The sequence below is a fragment of the Eriocheir sinensis genome, chromosome 40 (assembly GCF_024679095.1).
Source record: "Eriocheir sinensis breed Jianghai 21 chromosome 40, ASM2467909v1, whole genome shotgun sequence".
In the NCBI taxonomy this organism is placed as follows: Eukaryota; Metazoa; Arthropoda; class Malacostraca; order Decapoda; family Varunidae; genus Eriocheir; species Eriocheir sinensis.
Window position 1 is genome coordinate 10,971,181 of NC_066548.1, and position 6,678 is coordinate 10,977,858.

Sequence of the window (6,678 nt, forward strand, 5' to 3'; positions counted from 1 at the left end):
TTACCGACCGTAAACCGAGAGTTGCTATGAATGGTTTATCATCTGACAGGCGAGATGTCAAAAGCGGTGTTCCACAGGAGTCGGTGTTGGGACCTGTTCTGTTTTTGGTGTACGTAAACGACACTGACGAGGGGCTATCGTGTAAAATATCGAAATTTGCAGACGACACAAAAATAGCCAGCAGAGTCACTTCGACAGTGGATAAAAAATACTTACAAGCTGATCTCGAACGTTTAAGTAGTTGGGCACGAACATGGCAAATGGATTTCGATATTGAAAAGTGCAAGGTTATGCATATCGAAATCAACAATGATCGTATTCATTATCAAATTAACGGAGTGCGACTTTCTGAAGCCAGCAAAGAAAAAGATCTTGGAGTAATAATTTCGAACGATCCTTAAACCGAGTCAACATTGCACATAAGTAGTAAAAACTGCCAACAAACTGATCGGATTTATTGGTCGTACATTTGAACATAAATCAGAAAAAGTGATATTGAAACTACAATTTGTTAGTTCGCCCACATCTTGAGTATTGAGTTTAGTTTTGGTCTCCTTATTACAGAAAAGATATAGATAAACTCGAGAGGGTGCAGCGTCGAGCCACGAAAATGATCCCTAGACTGCGAAATAAACCGTACGAAGACAGACTTAAGGAAATGAACTTATTCAGCTTATCAAAGCGCAGGCTAAGAGGTGACCTTATAGAAGTGTTTAAAATGTTCAAGGGATTCGACAACGTTAATGTTCATGATTATTTTACAGTCTCTCAATCAAGCGTAACAAGAAACAATGGATACAAAATAACGAGGAAGCGTTTCAACTCAAATGAATCAAAACACTTCTTCTTCAATAGTGTCATCAATGTATGGAATGCTCTGACTCAAAACGTCGTCGAAAGCGAAACTATTTGCACGTTCAAAAACCGACTAGACAAATATTTAGAAGCTAACCCGAACATCCGCTATTTTGCTCCGGTCTAACAGAAAGTAGTGTTAGCTTAGTCGTCGTATATGATCTTCCTTCTATCCGTACAAAATTCCATTGTAGTTTTTCTTTACTACATGGTATTCTTCCTTTTCATGCCAGCCTCGGCTGGAGGGACTGGTGGGAGGGGAGGAGCCTTCACCTTTGCTGTCCTGTGTCTCTGACTCGTAGATTAGAGTAGATGGTAGCAACAACAAACAGCCTAGTTAGGACCAAGAGGTTTGTTGCAGTTTGCTTTTCCATTGTATTCCTCCTCCTCCTCCTCCTCCTCCTCCTCCTCCCCTCTTAACCATAAACAACGCTGCCCACGAAAAGTAGATGTTGAAGCTTAAATCCCAAATGCAAGCATGCATGAGCCATTTTGGAGGTGGTTCGTAGAGTGATGCTGGTGGTGGTGGTGGTGGTGGTAATGGTGGTGACGATGGTGGGGGGCGGTGTGCAGACCCTTCCTATCGTCACGTGTTAGTTTATGGGTAAATTATAGGTAAAGGTATAGGCCCATTTTCTTAGTTAAACGTATCGGGCTCCCATTGCGACTGTTTTCCAAGGCTACAGAGAAGATTTACCAGGTTTTCATGGCTGATGTTTCCGTTCAAAATGTAGCAGTCGTGTAAAACCGTTACTGGGATTACAAAACAGTCCATGAAAATCCCTGGAACTTCTACGAGAGGAGCCGACATGTTTATAAATACTGGCTTTAGCTGAGGTCATACGCTCTAGCTGCGCGTGGACGGCTAACACAAATTGATGAGTTGTTATACATTTCTCTGACATCCAAAACATCTAAAGCCATTAACCTTATAAGCACGAGTAATGACACATCTCCTTCTCCTCCTCCTTCTCGTACTCTTTCACCTTCTCCCATCATCACGCCTCCCCTCCCCCCAGTCTTCTTTTCCCTACCATTTCCCCTGCTTTTGGTATACTCTTCGATTCTCTCTCTCTCTCTCTCTCTCTCTCTCTCTCTCTCTCTCTCTCTCTCTCTCTCTCTCTCTCTCTCTCTCTCTCTCTCTCTCTCTCTCTCTCTCTCTCTCTCTCTCTCTCTCTCTCCTTTCGTTTCCCCTCTTCCTTACTCCCTTTTCTCTTTCTCCCCTTCTTTTAATTCTTCTTCTCTCTCACGGTCTCTCCTTTCTTCCTTCCCATATAACTTTTTCATCCCCCGTCCCTATTTTCCCTTCGGTTCTGTTCTTTTCTCCTTCTCATCTTCTTCGTTTTCCTCCTCCTCCTCCTCCTCCTCCTCCTTTTCTCCTCTTCGTTCCATCCTCGTATATTCTTAACGTTTCCTCTCTCTCTCTCTCTCTCTCTCTCTCTCTCTCTCTCTCTCTCTCTCTCTCTCCATCATCTTTCCTTCTTGCCACACACTTCCATTTCTTGGTTTTAAATAGGTTAAGAGAGAGAGAGAGAGAGAGAGAGAGAGAGAGAGAGAGAGAGAGAGAGAGAGAGAGAGAGAGGAATGAATAAAGCCAGTAATAAGAGACAAGAAAGGCGAGGAGAAGAGGCATAAGATAAAAGTGCAGGAACTGAGAGAGAGAGGAAGGAGGAGAGGAGTGAGAGGAGAGGAGAGAGAGAAAAATACGAGGATAAGAAGGGGTGGAGGAAATTGGGGGTAAGGCAGGCAAACGATTATAATATGCATGAAGGAGGAGGGAGAGAAAGAGAGAGAGAGAGAGAAGTGAAGGAAGAATGAAAAGAGGGAAGAGGAAAAAGTGGGAGGCGAAGAGAGGGGGAGAGAGTGGGAAGGGCAAAGAGCATTAAGAGAGAAAGAACACGAGCACAGAGAGAGAGAGAGAGAGAGAGAGAGAGAGAGAGAGAGAGAGAGAGAGAGAGAGAGAGAGAGAGAGAGAGAGAGAGAGAGAGAGAGAGAGACGAACACATGACTCAGAATGGAAGATTTGTATATGGAGCAAATAAGGAGCTTTCCCATGAACCCAAAACCCTCCCCCCATACACACACACACACACACACACACACAAAATGGCCTCCGGGTGGGCAGCGCCTCAGGGGGGTCATAACTGCAGCTATCTAAGGGGAGAGGGGGAGGTAGGTAAACGAGGGAGGGAGGGAGGGAGGGAGGGGAAGAGGGCAGAAGGTTGGGTGACTGTGACTGTTGGCCCTCCGCTTCACCTCTCTCTCTCTCTCTCTCTCTCTCTCTCTCTCTCTCTCTCTCTCTCTCTCTCTCTCTCTCTCTCTTTCCGTCCGTTATTCCTTCGTTTATAACCCTTCTTTATCCCCTCTCTCTCGCACTCACCTTCTCCCCTCCTCACTTTTCTCTCTCCCTCTCCCTCTTCCTCCGTTATGCTTTTACCTAATGTTCTTTTCTTATCTCCCCCTCCCTCTCCTTTCTTATCCTCCCCACCTCCTCTCCTCCTTCCTCCCAGGGGTCGCAGGGAGGGGGTGATAAGAGATTCCCACGCTTTGAGGGGAAGAAGGGGCGTGGCGGGGAGGGGAAGAGGGGGAGAGGGCGAGGGGCGGAGGGGAAAGAGAGGGGTAGGCTGGAGGTGGCGCAGGAGGGGGCGGAGGAGGGGTAGGCAGCGCGTGTATAATGTAAACAGTGGCGGTGTTCGAAACAGGCGGAGTGAAGGAGTGTGTGAGAGAGGGTCTGGATTGCTGGTTGTTTGCCGGCCGGCCTGATTGGCGGGGTGTCGGGGAGCCGGCGAACACACAGCTCGATACTGATCCGAAGCATACGAAGCACACAGTCTTAATAATTGAAATGGAGTAAAGTAATATCCTCAAGTAAATACGTCAACAGTAAGGCTGAACGTGGGCTGTTATGAGGGTCAGGTTTTCCGCTTCAGCTTCGTCTGCGACTCGAAATGAATGCAAGCTTTTAAATGGAGGAATATGTTTTTACTATTTCATCAGGATTTAGACACGTAATGATGCCTATATATGATGGTACGATAACAATGGTTTCGAACGAACACACACATACACACACACACACACAAAGAAAACATTAATACTAATAACAATACTAATACTAATAATGATAATAATAGATAATAGTGATAACAAAAAATATGTTAATCTAAATTCGAAGCAAGAAAAAGTGCTAAAACTCTGCAAATACTTGGAATATATGAGACAAAAAGACCCGGTGCGTGCAGAGCAGACTCGGTGGTGCACAGGCATAAAGGATTTTGTTAAGCTCATTACTCCGTGTCCCCCCCCCCCCACCCCGTCTCTCTCTCTCTCTCTCTCTCTCTCTCTCTCTCTCTCTCTCTCTCTCTCTCTCTCTCTCTCTCTCTCTTCTTTGACAATGTTTCCTGCTGACCGCGCGTGTACTTCACCTGCTGGCTGGAGCGGCGGCGTCTCCTTGGCTGCTAAATATCAAAGGTACGCCGTAATTAAGCTCTTTTCAAAGGGTCAAATTTTACCCCGTGTTGCCTGAATGAAGTCTTGTTGGATCATGAATTAGGCAGGACCCCTCAGCCACCGGTACTGGGAGGGGCGGGCAGGGGGGGGGGGCGCTGCATAGAGGGGGCGGGGATGTGAGGGGGCGCTCAGCTTGCTTCGAATGAGTTATTCAGACTTAACATAGCGGATCAGAGGCAGCTGAAGGCCCTGGGTTTGTCCTGGACTCACGGGTACAGACGGAGAGCATACTCGCGTCTTCGTTCCTGGTTCAGATTCAGGTGGAAGGCAGTGTGAAGCGACACCGAGGGTACACACCAGTATGAAACCTAACGTAGTCCGTCTACGTGAGTACGGGCTACGGTACAGGCCACGCACTCCGAAGGGCAAGAAGGAAGAGGAGGAGGAGAATCAGGAAAAAAGAGAGGAGTAAATTATTATTGAGAAAGAGACAGCATGTGTGTGTGTGTGTGTGTGTGTGTGTGTGTGTGAGAGAGAGATCGAGGGGGAAAATAGTGGCTATGAGACATTACGGCGGCGGACTTGCTAAGTTAAGGAGACAGTGATTCATGGACCCGACACAAATCAGGTCCAGGAGTGCGTAGTGGGCGCGTCGGCCACTGGGTTCCCTCGACTGTTGTTCTTAACATGACTCGGCGCGCGGCAGCTTGGTGGGGTTCGTACACCGGTCCTCCACACAGAAGGGAAGCGGCTCTTAGAAGCTTTTAACCCCCGCCATCGGCCGATCTCCAGCACTGATGACTGGTAATGTGTTGGACGCTCGAGCTGATAGCCGGAATGAGGCTGTTATGAGCCACTGTGGGGCATTACAAACGCCCTGTGACTCCCGCGGCCTGGGAACACCCGCGGCCCCGCCTGGAAGGGGACGCGAGGGGGGACGCCGCGAGGAGGGGGCGGGGGAAGGTGATGCTGGTGAATGATGAGGCCTATTCACAGCCATCCTCTGCACCGGCGGGGACCAAATGGAACTCTTATTGTTATTATTATTATTATTATTATTATTATTATTATTATTATTATTATTATTATTATTATTATTATTATTATTATTATTATTGTTGTTGTTGTTGTTGTTGTTGTTGTTGTAATTGATATGATTATTTTTTTCTGTCATTGATCCATTTATTATTATTATTATTATTATTATTATTATTATTATTATTATTATTATTATTATTATTATTATTATTATTATTATTATTATTATTATTATTATTACTATTATTATCATCATTATTATTATTACAGTCATCATTATTATTTCTTATTATTACTGTAACGCAAATAAAAATCAAGGTAACAATAATTATAAGAAAAAAACTTTATTCCAATTGATTCCCGATATAAAGTAATACAAATTTACATTGTATTCTGTGTCGTTACTTTTTCTGACAGCTTATCCTTATTCACACGTATTAAAAGGGTGAGTACATGCCGTAGTTGCTTTTACCATAACGTGTGTCGCTACCCACCTGCTGCTGATCACCCGCATACAAGGCGCTGCACTGGGGAGCAAGACAATGTACTATTAGCAATTTTTAACTAAATAACTGTTGACTAAGTAGATCCAAGTTATAGTGCTCCAGAACCAACAGCTTTTAAGTCTTTTAAGAAATATACATAAATTCCACTTCACTGTTAAAACATGCGCTTGCCTTGTATCTCAGCGAAGTCATCGTAAATGTGTGGGGTAGAGGTCATTGATGAAAATAATAATAATTACAGGTTTAAAATATTTTTCCTCTTTCCGATTCATGGTGTTGCTTATACGTCATGAGTTTGAATTTCTTCATTCGCCAATACTTCCTTCTACTGAGCAGGGTTTTCCTTTCTGCATCGCTCGCGGGAAGGGAATGGCCTGACGGATTATACCTGTGCTAACAAAGAGGTCTACTGTTTGTCTCGTTAATTTATCGATCACATCTGCCCGGACTACTCGGCCTGCCATGGAGCCTAAACTTTTTTCCATTCTCCTCTTCCTACTACTACTACTACTACTACTACTACTACTACTACTACTACTACTACTCGGCCTGCCATGGAGCCTAAACTCTTTTCCATTCTCCTCTTCCTACTACTACTACTACTACTACTACTCGGCCTGCCATGGAGCCTAAACTCTTTTCCATTCTCCTCTTCCTACTACTACTACTACTACTACTACTACTACTACTACTACTACTACTACTACTACTACTACTACTACTACTACTACTACTCGGCCTGCCATGGAGCCTAAACTCTTTTCCATTCTCCTCTTCCACTCTACACTCTCGTTTTCCCTACGCATTATTCACTTGACTGTTCACTTCC